Consider the following 13779-nt stretch of genomic DNA (forward strand, 5'->3'; position numbering starts at 1 on the left):
GCCGGGATCACACCCTGAGCCGAAGGCAGACGCTTAACCGCTGTGCCACCCAGGCGCCCCGCCTACAGTTTTTTAAAGCAATCATTACACAATACAAGTCCCTTTCCCACATAAATTATCAATAGTCTTTAGGTATGACCTATCATTTTTAGATTTTATATTTTAAGAGTGACTATTTTTTTTAAAGATTTTATTTATTTATTTGACAGAGAGAGCGAGAGAGAGCGAGCACAGGCAGGGGGAGCAGCAGAGGCAGGAGAAGCAGACTCACCGCTGAACAGGGAGCCTGATGCAGGGCTCGATCCCAGGACCCTGGGATCACTACCTGAGCCGAAGGCAGATGCTTAACCAACTGAGCCATCCAGGCGTCCCAAGAGTGACTATTTTTAAACATTCTATCACATCATTGTTTCATTGAGAATGCAGCTCATTAAAATCATCAGTTCTTTTTTTTTAAAAAAATACTGTTATTTATCAAAATCCCAGCAAATTTTTTTTTAAGATTTTATTTATTTATTTATGTGACAGAGAGACAGCCAGCGAGAGAGGGAACACAAGCAGGGGAGTGGGAGAGGAAGAAGCAGGCTCCCAGCGGAGGAGCCTGATGTGGGACTCGATCCCGGACCGCCGGGATCACGCCCTGAGCCGAAGGCATACGCCTAACGACCGCGCTACCCAGGCGCCCCAAAATCCCAGCAAATTTTTATGGCAATTGTCAAGCTGATCTCAAAATTCATATGGAAATGTAATGGACCCATAAAAGCATAAATAACCTTGAAAAAAAAGGAACAAAGTTGAGGGTTCCTGTTTCCTGATTTCAAAACTTACTACAAAGCTACAGTAATTAACAGTCTGCTATTAGCAATATGTCTGTAGACGACATGCATATGACCTGCATCTTGAGTCAGTGGGGCAGAGCTGAGAGTTCAGAAAGAATTCCTTACATCATAATCAGTTGCCAAGACAATTTCAGTGGGGGAAAGGAGAGTGTTTTCAACAAATGGTGCTGGGACAACTGGATATCCACACGTAAAATAATTAAATTGAAGTGGGTGTTTACCCAAAGAATACAAAAACACTAATTCAAAAAGATACATGCTCCCCTATGTTTACTGCTGCATTACTTACAATAGCCAAGAGAAGGAAGCAACCCACATGTCCAGTGATAGATGTGGGGTGTGTGTGTGTGTGTGTATAATGGACTGTTACTCAGTTAATAAAAAGGATGAGATCTTGTCATCTGTAACCATATGGATGGACCTAGAGTGTATTATGCTAAGTGAGTATGACAGAGAAAGACAAATATTGTATAATTTCACTTATAGGTGGAATCTTAAGAACAAATCAAATGAGCAGAAATGAATCCATAGAGAACAAACTGATGACTGCCGGAGGGGGGTAAAGGGAGAGCAGAATGGGTGCAGGGCAGTGGGAGTTGGGTAAAGGGAGGGCAGAATGGGTGCAGCTTTGGAGTGAATGAGTCACGGGACTACAACATACAGCTTAGAGCGATGTAGTCAGTGATGGTACTAGTGCTGTGTGGTGACAAATGGTAGCTACACTCGTGGTGAGCACAGAATAAACTATAAACTTGTTGTGGGTGGCTCAGTCAGTTAAGCGTCCGACTCATGATTTCAGCTCAGGTCATCATCTCAGGGTCGTGGGATGGAGCCCAGTGTCAGGCTCCATGCTCAGCGTGGAGTCTGCTGAAAATTCTCTCTCCCTCTCTCGCTGCCTCTCCCCCTGCTTGTGCTTGCTCTCTCTCTCTCCCCCCCTAAAATGAATAAATAAATCTTAAAAACAAAATTTGTTGAATCATTATGTTGTACACCTGAAACTAAAGTAACTGTGTCAACTATAAATAAATGAATAAATGAATAAATAGAAAGAAAAAAATCAATAAGGACAAAACTAAAAACCAAAGCCTGGTTCTCCCTAAGTATTTCATCTTTCAGAGAATGACAGTACTATTCGTTTCCTGCACGAGCCAGCAATCAAATAGTCACTTCTGAAACCCTCCTTTTCCTTAAAATTAAATTGGACCCCTACCTCACATCATACACAAAAAGTAACTCAAATAGATCACAGACCTAAATGGAAGTGCTAAAACAATACAACTCTTAAAGGAAAACATAAATCTTTGTGAACTTGTATCAGACAATGGTTTCCTAGTGATACCAAAAGATCAAGTGACAAAAATAGATACTTGGACTTTATCAAAATTAAGAATTTCTGCTTCAAAGGATACCATGAAGAAAGTAAAAGACAAACTCTAGAATGGGAGAAAATATTTGCATATCATATCTGATAAAGGACTTGTATCCATAATACATAAAGAACTCTTTACAACTCAGCAATAAAAAGACAACCGGCTCAAATATGGGCAAAGGATTTAAGCAGACATTTCTCCAAATAAGATACATAATGGGCAATAACCCCTTGAAAAGATGTTCAATGCCATAAGTCATTAGGAAAATGCAAATCAAAAACATAACGTGATATACTTCATCCTCACAAGGATAGCTAAAATCAAAAGAACAGACAATAACGAGTGTTGGGGAGAATGTAGAAAAACTGGAATCATCATAAATTGCTGGTGGGACCATAAAATGGTACGGCTACTTTGGAAAAGTTTGGTAGTTCCTCAAAAGATTAAACATAAACAAGTTTCCATATGACCCAGCAATTCTACTACACACCCAGTTATATATCCAAAGAAATGAAAACATATGTGCACACGAAAACTTGTTCACACTCACAGCAGCAATATTCCTAATAGCCAAACTGTGGAAGCAATCCCAATGTCCATCATCAATGAGTGGATAAACCAAGTTGGCGCAGCCATACGATGGGGCACTTTCAGCACTAACAACAGATGAAGTTCTGATAAATGCTACAACGTGGGCGAATCTTTACATGAAGAAAAAGGCTATCAGAAAAGATCACCTGTAGTATAATGCTAATTACTGGAATTGTCCACCACAGGTAAATCTGTTGAGACAGTAAATTAGATTAGTGGTTGCCGGGGGCTGGGAGAGGGAAGAATGGAGAGTGACCACTGATGGGTTTCTCTTTGGGGTGACCAGAATGTTCTAACATTAGGTAGTGATAGTGATTACACAGCTCTGTCAATGTACTAAAAACCCACTGAATTGTATACTTTAAAGACACTGATTTTTATGGTTTGTGAATCTTAATAAAGCCATTATTAAAAAATGTTGCTATGTAGCCATACTAAAACCCCAGCAATAGGAGAAACCACGACTAGTTTAGTCCTGATTACTCTATGTCAGGCAATGTGCTGTAGACATTACATGCTTTGTGTCATTTTATCAGCACAGCGTTGATCTGAAGCACTGTACCGGCTGTTGCCGTGTAACAGACCACCCGAAACCCAGCGGCCTCAAGCAGCATCTTGTTGTTATTGCTCGCAAGCCCGCAGCAACAGGCTGGTTAGTTCTTTGTTCTGGATCAGGTCTGGCTATCTCTGGGGGGCTTCCACATGCATCTAGGGTCAGCTGGCTAAGAAAGGTCGGCCTTAGCTGGGGTGACTGACTCTGCCCCACACTGTCTCTCATTCTGTGGCAGTGTGGCCTGACTTGTCACAGCAGTGGCAAAGGTCCCAGAGAGCTAGAACACTGAAGACCTCTTCAAACCTGGCTCCGAACCTGCAGTCGGTCACATTCTATTGCAGCCGTTATAGTTTCGGAGCAGGGGGCAGAAGCCGACTTGACCTCTCTATGGAAGGAGCTAGAAAATCACAATTTTTCTGACACATGGAAACCACTGTACTTTGAAAAAATGGAGACTCCTGCATGCAAACATGGTTGTTGGACTTCAGAGGCTCCATCCTTATCACTACACCATGTTCTTCCTAGGCAGCCTCCATCGTTTATCTGTGCAGCTGTTTTTTTAAAAATATTTTTATTTATTAATTTGACAGAGAGAGACAGCCAGCAAGAGGGAGAAACACAAGCAGGGGGGTGGAAGAGGAAGAAGCAGGCTCCCAGAAGAGGGGCCCGATGCAGGGCTTGATCCCAAAACCCTGGGATCACGCCCTGAGCCGAAGACAGACACTTATGACTGAGCCACCCAGGCGCACCTGTGCAGCTATTTGTTGATTTTGATCTTAGCAAAGTAATTATTAAAATCCATTTTAAATACTGAACCTTATTTGTTTGTAGACATCTTCTTTTACGTAATAAAATTTTAAGTACACGGTTTTTAACATTTAGTTATAAAGTTAACCAATGAGAACTAGAAGTTGTTTCGATAAAATTCTAAATCAGAAATTACAGAACATTTTCTCACACCATACACAAAAAATAAACTCAAAATCGGATTAAAGACCTAAATGTGAGAACTGAAACCATAAAAATCCTAGAAGAGAGCACAGGCAGTAAGGTCTCTGACATCACCCAGAGCAACATTTTTCTAGATTTGCCTCCTGAGGCAAGAAAAACAGAAGAAAAAAAAGTTATTGGGACTACATCAAAATAAATAGTTTCTGCACAGCAAAGGAAACAATCAACAAAACTAAAAGACAACCTATGAAATGGGGGAAGATATCTGCACATAATATATCCTATAAAGGGTCAGGATCTAAAACATATAAAGAACTTCTACAACTCAACACCAAAACCCAACCAAACAAACAAAAACAAGAAACCAATCAATTAAAAACAGCCAGAAGACATGAACAGACATTTCTCCAGAGAAGACCTCCAGATGGCCAACAAACACATGAAAACACGCTCAGCACCACTCGGCATCAGGGAGATGCAAACAAAACCACAATGTGCGACCACCTCACACCTGCCAGAACGGCTAAAACCAAGAACACAAGAAACAGAAGTGCCGGCGAGGACATGGACAGAAAGGAAGCCTCGTGCACTGTTGATGGGAATGCAGACTAGCGCAGCCACTGTGGAAAACAGCATGGAGGCTCCTCAAAAAATTAAAAATAGAATTACCATATGATCCAGTAATTCCATTATTGGATATTTTCCCAAAGACTATGAAAACACTTATTCAAAAAGATAATGTACCCGTCTATTTATTGCAATATTACCTACAGTAGCCATATCATGGAATTAGTGTAAGTGTCCCTTGATAGATGAATAAAAATGTGGTACCCGTGTGCACACAGAGGAGTAGTACTCAGCCATCAAAAAGACGAAAGCTTGACATTTGAAATGACATGGATGGATCTAGAAAGCATGATGCTAAGTGAAATAAGTCAGAGAAAGACAAAGACCATATGATCTCACTCATATGTGGAATTTAAGAAACAAAACAAATGCACAAAGAAAAAAAGAGACAAATGATAAAACAGACTCTGAATTCTAGGGAACATACTGCTGGTCACCAGAGGGGAGGTGGGTGGGGAATGTGGGGAAACAGAAGAAGGGGACTGAGAGTCCACTTACCATGAGGAGCACTGAAGAACGTACGGAAGTTTGGAATCACTGTACTGTACACTGGGAACCAATATGACCCTGAGACTAACTCTGCCCGAGTTACATTATGAAACTGAGTTGCAGTTTATCAGTTTCAGCATCAAATGGAATTCAGCTTTCATTTTGTTAACACCATATTAGAAATCTTGAGCCACACAGATAAATAGTTGCAAGTGGTAACCTTTGTAGTATTTTTAGTTTTTACTAAAAAAAAAAAACAACAAAAAAACCAAACCACCAAAACTTTAGACAAGCAGAAGAACTGCAAAGGTGCACTGTCAATGAGCAACAGTGTGGGAGCGGGATCTGTTTTCTGAGCAGGTCTCAAAGGCGGACTTCAGACGCTGGGTAAACCCTGCTGCGAACAGACGTGCCACGTCATCCAGGCTTTGTCGGCCATTGCGAGAGCACGGCAGAGAAGACTCGGCGTCATCCCGAAGGGCCCTGGGATTTTCCGAACGGTCAGCGAGCATCGGCTTCAGCTTCCAGCCCCAGCTGCACTGGCCCCTAACAAGAGAGGCAGCCTGTCCTCTGAAGCTTGGGAGCCGGACACTGCCTTCTCTCCGGCCACGGGAGCCCTGCGTGCACCCTCTCCCAGCAGAAGGCTGCTTCGTCCACATGGAAGATTCCGCCTTCAGGAATTCTCCGAGCTAGATCTTCCGCACAACCTGCTGCTTCACCTGTCGCTTCTGTATTATGGAGACGGCTTCTTGGCCGACACCCCACAAACCAAGCCCTGCCCGCGGCGGACTGTGCTCCCCTGGCGCGGCCGCCCCCGCCTCGAGAGAGGTCGGGCCTTGCTCCGGACTAGCCTTCGGCTGAAGGGGATGTTGCGGCGGCTTTGCTGTTCTGTGCAGACCGCTCAGCCGCTTTCCGCATCGGCAGCAGGCCGGTGAGCTTCCTCACTGCCCGCGTGTCCGCGGAACAGCACTGCTGATTTCCTCCAACAGCTCTTCCTTTGCGTTCACCACTCGGCAGACCGCTGGGCGCCGGAGGCCGAGGCTTTCGGGCCGTCAGCTCCGGACCCGCCGTCCTCGCTAAGCTCATCCCTGCTCGCTTCTGGTTTCCAGCCTCGGACGTGCGACTGTTCCTTCCACCTGAACGCTTCGAGGCCGTTGTAGGGCGATTAACTGGCCCAGTGTCAACACTGTCGCCACACACACGTTGGTTAAGTCTGCCGTGTGACATGGGTGCCGCCTGCGATGCCCCCAGACGGTGACGCTCGTACCATCAGCCATCACTCGGCACAGATCACCGTAAAAATATAATAATGGAAAGGTTTTAGATGCTGTGAGGATCACCGGACTGTTGACAGAGATACGAAGGGAGCACATGCTGTCGGAACACTGGCACCCACGCGGGGTTGCCCCAAACCTTCCATCTGTAAAAACCCAACAGCTGCGAGGCACCACACAGCCGAGCGTGGTAAAACGAGGTCCGCCTGTAATTAAAATGTTTGATGTATATCTCAGACAAATTAAATCTCAGACCAATTAAATCACAATCTCTCGTAGGGAGACTTAAGACACTGGCATTTTTTTTAAAGTTCCCCAGCTGATTCCAAAGTGCAGCGAAGAGCGAGAACTCCTGCACAGATGTCAATGGTAAAGGGAATTTCAATCTACTTAACACGGAGTCTTTGGGCACGGTTATTCAAACAATTAAACATTCAGGACATATTTCCCCAAAAGGCCATAATGAGACTGTCAAATGCCTTACTTTACTGAAGACGCGATATATGTAATGTCATTATTTTGATTTACCATTCTAGTAATTCAGACAAAAAGGATATATTAGTCTGCTATGACTTTTTCTCTACTGAAGCAAAACTGATTTCCTGGTGATTGGCATTTCTTTTTCTTTTACAATTTTATTTGTTTGAGAGAGACAGAGATAGCGAGAGGGAACACAAGTGGGTAGGAGGGGGAGAAGCAGACTCCCCGCTGAGCAGGGAACCCGACTCCGGGCCTGATCTCAGGACCCTGCGATCATGACCTGAGCTGAAGGCAGGCGCCTGACTGAGCCACCGAGGGGGCCCCAGCAATTCTTTTTCTAACCTAGTGGTTCTCAACTGGGGCAATTTTACCCCCCGGGGGACATTTAGTAATGCCTGGATGCGTTTTTAGATGCCACAACTTGGGGGAGTGGTGCTGGCGTATAGTGAGTAGAGGCCAGAGATTTTGCTGACCAGCCTGTCAGGCACAGAAGTCTCCCACAACAAATCACCCAGCCTCCTACGTCAATAGTTAGTGCTGCTGAGGTTGAGAAAGGGTGTTCTAAATTCCGAGTCCTCTAGGAAAAATTTGGTTCATGGAGACTAATCTCACTGCTTTCACAATTTCAATTAGAAAAAACCAAAATTTGTTATGCTGCTTTCTGTAATCCTCATTATATCTACTTCCCCACATTTGGACTCTCGAAGTAAAGGTGTTTCTTTGAAACACACTGATTACGACAAACTTGAACAAGTGCAAAGCTCGGCAAGCTCCGCGTTGTACCACACTAGGTGTTTTTGCTGGAAACAACATGCACTCATCCTCCCAATGGTAAGGGAGCGAGTGACGATGCAACAGTCTAACTCTCCTAATGGAGAGAGCACGGGAGGGAATGGGGAGGAATGAGGACTGCTTCTGAGGCTGGGGGACACCCTGGACCCTCCTCAGCAAACTGAGCCTGTGACAGTCTACGAGACACGGGCCTGAGACTGGTTCCTGAAGGCTTCACAGAAGGCACGTGACACAAACATGCATGCCCAGCCTTAACACCCTAGAACTTTAGCGCTCGGGGTACACCTATGTTGAACTCACCCCCATGGTGCATTTGGATTAGTGTTCTGAAGTGGAGATGTGCGAAGACTTCAAGAAAAGGATAAACAAAAAACAATCTGGGGGCGCCTGGGTAGCACAGCGGTTAGGCGTCTGCCTTCGGCTCAGGGCGTGATCCCAGCGTTATGGGATCGAGCTCCACGTCAGGCTCCTCTGCTATGAGCCTGCTTCTTCCTCTCCCACTCCCCCTGCTGTGTTCCCTCTCTCACTGGCTGTCTCTATCTCTGTCGAATAAATAAAAATAAAATCTTTAAAAACAAAAACAAAAACAAAAACAAAAAAACAATCTGATCTGGGGCAGTACTCATGTTGCAGGTAGTTTTTTAAAATTTTGATTTGTAATGTTATTAACAATAATTAGCAATATTAATAATATTGTTTATGTAATAAAAATTGTCCAAACTTCAGTAAGGTGTCCACGTTGAAAAGTTGTTCTTGAGACCTAAGCAACCATTTTTACAGTAACATAATAAAAACAGAGATGGCTATGTAACAATTGCAGCACTGTTTCTAATATTAAAATGGAAAGAACCTGAATATCTGTCACCATACAATGGGACATCATGCAGCTGTTTAAAAACGAAACAACCCTAAGATCTCTCTGCATACTAATGAGGAAAAATCTCCAATGTGTCTTAAGTAGAAGAGAAAAAGCACAGAACAATGTACAGTTAGCTATCACTTGTGTAAAAGGGGGAAAACATATATACGACTTGTTTATAAAAAGGTCCATATTTTGAAGGATATACAAAAATTGACAATATTGGTTGCTTTAAGGGAGAAGGAATGGGTTCCTATGGGAGCAGGAGAAGGGAGGGTGGTATCTTTTGTACTTTTTGAATCTGAACCATGTTGCTATTACCCAGGCAAAGAGCAAATTTTACAAAATTAAATCAACAAACCCTTAGTGAAATCCTTTAAAGCTAACACATAATTTTCTGCATGAATTATACTTCTGTGGATAGAAAACCCTGCTGCGTCAATCTGTTAGAGATTGAAGATAAATAATTAAAAGTAGTGGGTCCAGGGGCGCCTGGGTGGCACAGTGGTTAGGCGTCTGCCTTCAGCTCAGGGCGTGATCCCGGCATTATGGGATCAAGCCCCACATCAGGCTCCTCCGCTGTGAGCCTGCTTTTCCTCTCCCTCTCCCTCTGCTTGTGTTCCCTCTCTCGCTGGCTGTCTCTATCTCTGTCCAATAAATAAAATCTTAAAAAAAAAAAAAAGTAGTGGGTCCATAACGCAACACCACATCCAAATTTACCTCAAGACTGTTTGATAAGCCCTTTGGATTCTTAGATGAGTACCTTTCACATAAGATTTTCTACAGGAGGGGCGCCTGGGTGGCACAGTCGTTAAGCGTCTGCCTTCGGCTCAGGGTGTGATCCTGGCGTTATGGGATCTAGGCCCACATCAGGCTCAGCCGCTATGAGCCTGCTTCTTCCTCTCCCACTCCCCCTGCTTGTGTTCCCTCTCTCGCTGGCTGTCTCTATCTCTTGAATTAAATAAAATCTTAAAAAAAATTTTTTCTACAGGAAAAAAACATTGTTTTAAGCTTGCAGAAGTCTTTTTTTCCTTCTCTCTGGGCCCAAGTTTCCTACCTGTAAAACAAGGGCACTCAAGTATGTTTTCCAGACATTTCCCCCTCTGGTAATCTAACTTTTACCAAGCTAAGAGCAATGACAGCACTAACATATAAAAGAGATAAAACGGCTGCTGATCAAGGCAGAAGTAAGGAACATCCGCGTTGACGTTTCTTTTCTTCCGTGACTCAAGCACATTGGAAAATAATCTAGGGCTCCAACGACAGCAATAGCTAACATATTACTAAACACTTTCTGTAAGTCAGGGACTGCTCTAAGCGTTTTATGTGAATTAACTCATTTTACCTTTACAACAATCCTATGATGTTAGTGCTATCTCCAATTTACAGACAAAAAGAGTGGCAAGCATGGCAGAATGGTCAAAAACATGGACTCTAGAATCTAAGTGCTGAAATTTGAAACCTGGCTCTCTTACTTAATAACTGGGTGACCTTGAGCAGGCCACTTACACTTTGTGTGGCTGTTCCCTCATTTCTAAAATGGAGATGACCGTAGTATCTAAATCTACAATGTGTCACTACCACTACGGTTCCACCCAACTTCCCAGAGCCAGCTCTGCACCCGTGCAGTCTGGAGCATCCGTTTATACTTTGCTAATAAGCAATCCATCACCTGAAGCAGCTTAAAATCTTGGTACACCCCACCTCCAAAATTTCAGAGTTCTTCCCTTGTTAAAGAAAATCATTTAGACTATTATGCTTATACAGCATTTACCCATACCTTGTCAAATGTAAAGTCAACCATGATATTCTAGTTGACTTTTATCTTCAAAAATTTCTTTTAACATTTGAAACCTGATTTTGAAGTTTGTAGTGAAGAGGTTTTCCTGCTTATCTATACTGCATTTAGACAACAACCCAGCAAGGTAGCACCATGAAATAAATGTTTAATTGCTTCTATTCTAGTAGGCAAGTCCGTAAAGCAGGACCACAGAACCAGCTGTCCATTTACAGCTTGAGCACTGATGCCAGAAGCAGAGCAGCAGGGAAATACTGGAAACCGAGGCAGCTTGGTTGAGTGCCGATCACTTTGCTTGAGGCAAACTTTCAGTTGAACCATACCCCCGTTTGGATTAAAGCACAGAGGTGCCTGCCCGGTTGGCGCAGTCAGTTAAGCATCAGACTCTTGATTTCAGCTCAGGTCATTATCTCAGGGTCCTGGGATGGAGCCTTGCATCTGGCTCCGTGCTCAGCGTGGAGCCTGCTTCTTCCTTTCCCTCTGCTTATTCCCCCCACTTCCTGCCCGTGCTCGCTCTCTCTCTCAAATAAATAAATCAATAAACAAAATCTTAAAAACAAAACAAACTCTTGAATTAAAGCACAAGACCACAATCCAAGGCAGGTACTCTGGAAGCTAATCATGATTTGGCTCCCCTTTCTGCATTAGTTTCCAGCTGCTGCGACAAATTATCACAAACTTAGTGGCATAAAACAACACACATTTGTCTCCTCAGAGTTCTGTGGTTTAGAAGTCCAAAATCAAAGTGTATACGTACAGTCGTATTCTTTCCAGATGCTCCAGTAGAGAACTGGTTTTTTGACTTTTGCGGTTTTTAGAGGCTGCTCTTTTCATCTTCAAAGCCTGCAACAACTGGTCAAGCCTTTGCCATATAGCAGCATTCAGACGTTGACTCTTCTGTTCCCTCTTCCATCTTTTCACAACTCTTATACTTACAGTGGGCCTACCACATAATCCAGGATAATCTTCCTATTTTAAGGTCAGCTGATTAGCAAACTTAATTCCATCTGCGTCCTTAATTCCCTCTTGCCATGTAACATATGCACAGGTTACAGGGACTGGGCCATGGGCATCTTTGGGGGACCATCATTCTGCCTTCCATACCTTCTTGGTTCAAGTAATTCAGGTTTCATTCATTCAATAAGGTCATTTTACTAAGTACTTAATACAGTTTAGTAGGCACTGGGGCTTATACAAAAGAACAGGGCACTATCTTGTCTATACTTACTGACAATTCATGAAAGCAAGATGAAGGCAGAGACCATAAGTGAGCAACTTTCTTTATATACAGGTGCAGTGGAATCCACTGTGTCTTTTCTTCGTAGTATGTACTTATGTTGGGACTAACAAATTTTTACTATGAAGACAATGTGGTATAGTGAAAAGGGTTTTTAAGACAGGCAAAGTGAATTTTTTTTTTTTTAAGATTTTATTTATTTGAGAGAGAGAAAGCCCCTGCAAGCACAAGTGTGGGGAGGGGCAGAGGGACAGACTCCCTGCTGCACAGCGCTCAATCCCAGCACCCTGAGATCATGACCGGAGCAGAAGTCAGATGCCCAACAGACTAAGCCACCCAGGCACAGTCTGCAAAGTGAAATCTAAAGATAAAGTTAATGGACTTCTCTGAGCCTCAGGCTTCTCATCTGTAAAATGGGGGTTAGAATGATCTACCTCAAAGTGTTATTAAAGCAGGAACACGTGTTCTCCCGACATGGCATTCCACAAATGTTAATTCTCTTTCCCTTCTCAGATTTTAAGTATCTAACATTCTTTTTAACATTTCCACTACTCACTTTGCACTAGGGCTATAAAAGAATACACAAGAAGCGTTAGACCTAGTCCCTGCCATCAAATTAAAAATGTTGGTAGGGCAACACATTTGCATACATGGCACAATTAAAAAAAGATCAAAGTAAACTTAGATGGGCTCCATGAAAGAGCTGAGCCTTAAGACATGCTTAGGAAAAGCAAATATATAGTGAGGTCATTAGCTGACTTCCTCTTTACCTTAAAAAATACAAAGCAAACAAAACCTGACTCATACATCGAAATGTGTAAAGGGTGCTATGTCTACTTCAATTTTAGAGCTTCAACAGGGCTTTGAGGTCACTGTCGTAGAGCGATTTTCAAACTGTTCCCTGGATCCCTACAACTCCACAGAAGTGAAGGAAACAAGGAGATCCCTCCGGGAATGTATTCTGCTTTACCCCTTGGATGAAACTAAAAACTACTAGATTAGGTAGACGTTGGGTTCTGACAGTCCATAGTTCTCCCGAATTCTCTCATTAAGAAAAAGAAGGTGTTGGTGCCGAATATTGAGAAAGCAGCATCAGGAGTCGCAAAAATCTGCCAGGCCTCGGTTCGCACTGTTTTATGAACCGTTTGGAGAACAGGACACACACTACCAACTGCAGCCACAAACCTGACCTGCACTGCCAGGTCTGTGAACGGGAGCACTCTCTACTTGGCGTGCAGTATCTCACCAACACTGAAGGCCGATGTGGACTCTGTTAATTTCTATGTCCACTTTTTCGCTTCCTTTCGATAAACAACGAAGAGCAACTTTCTGAAGGACACGCAAGACATGGAAGACCAAGCCCGCAGTGAATCAGAAATACGTGCTTTCTTTACCCTGTGCCTCAAAGCTGCCCGGTGAGGTTGAGGACGTAGCCGGCAGCCAAGAGGAATGCGTGGAAATGCTCACACGCATCCTGCGGGAGACAGTGGCGTGAAACCCAAACCGTCCAGACTGGGCTTTACAACACAAAGCAAGAGAGGCGCCCAGCGCGCGGGCTCCGCGGCGGGTCCAAGTCCGCCACACGGAGCCCGGAAGGAAGCCCCCAGGACAACCGCCGGCTCCAGGGCCTCGCTCCCTACCTCGCGGGGGCTCGGATCCCGCTCCCTTCCCTCGAGGGCGCAGCCCCGGCGGCGGCTCCTTCCCCAGCAAGTGGCGTGGCGGGGAGTCCAGGGCCGCGAGCAGCACGCAATGCGAAGGACCGGCCGCTCTCCGCGCTTCCCGCAGGAGACAGGCGAGCTCGGGCCGTTTGGCAGGAAGCTGCTCAGCGCGCAGCCGCCGCGGCCTCCAACCGCCCGCCAGCGGAGGGGAGCCAGGCCGCCCTCGACGCGCCCACCGCGGCCCGGCGGCCGAGCGCGGAA

General features: G+C 44.4%; 1 protein-coding gene across 3 annotated transcripts in view; it reads right to left on the reverse strand.

The window, feature by feature from the left end:
- The window catches only part of DAP3 (death associated protein 3), a 34294-nt gene extending 20553 nt beyond the window's left edge, over positions 1 to 13741 (reverse strand). Inside the window, exons 1-2 of one of the 3 annotated variants that reach the window (XM_034667481.1) lie at positions 13501 to 13739; positions 5430 to 6900 (exon numbers count right to left, since the gene is read on the reverse strand). The gene's annotated coding sequence lies outside the window, so the exon portion shown is untranslated. Of the gene's footprint in view, positions 1 to 5429; positions 6901 to 13500 lie in introns of all 3 variants that reach the window. The other 2 variants (XM_034667482.1, XM_002928281.4) reach the window with 2 other exon arrangements.
- Between the last annotated feature and the right edge of the window lie 38 nt (positions 13742 to 13779).

The sequence above is a fragment of the Ailuropoda melanoleuca genome, chromosome 8 (genome assembly GCF_002007445.2).
Source record: "Ailuropoda melanoleuca isolate Jingjing chromosome 8, ASM200744v2, whole genome shotgun sequence".
NCBI classification, from domain to species: Eukaryota; Metazoa; Chordata; class Mammalia; order Carnivora; family Ursidae; genus Ailuropoda; species Ailuropoda melanoleuca.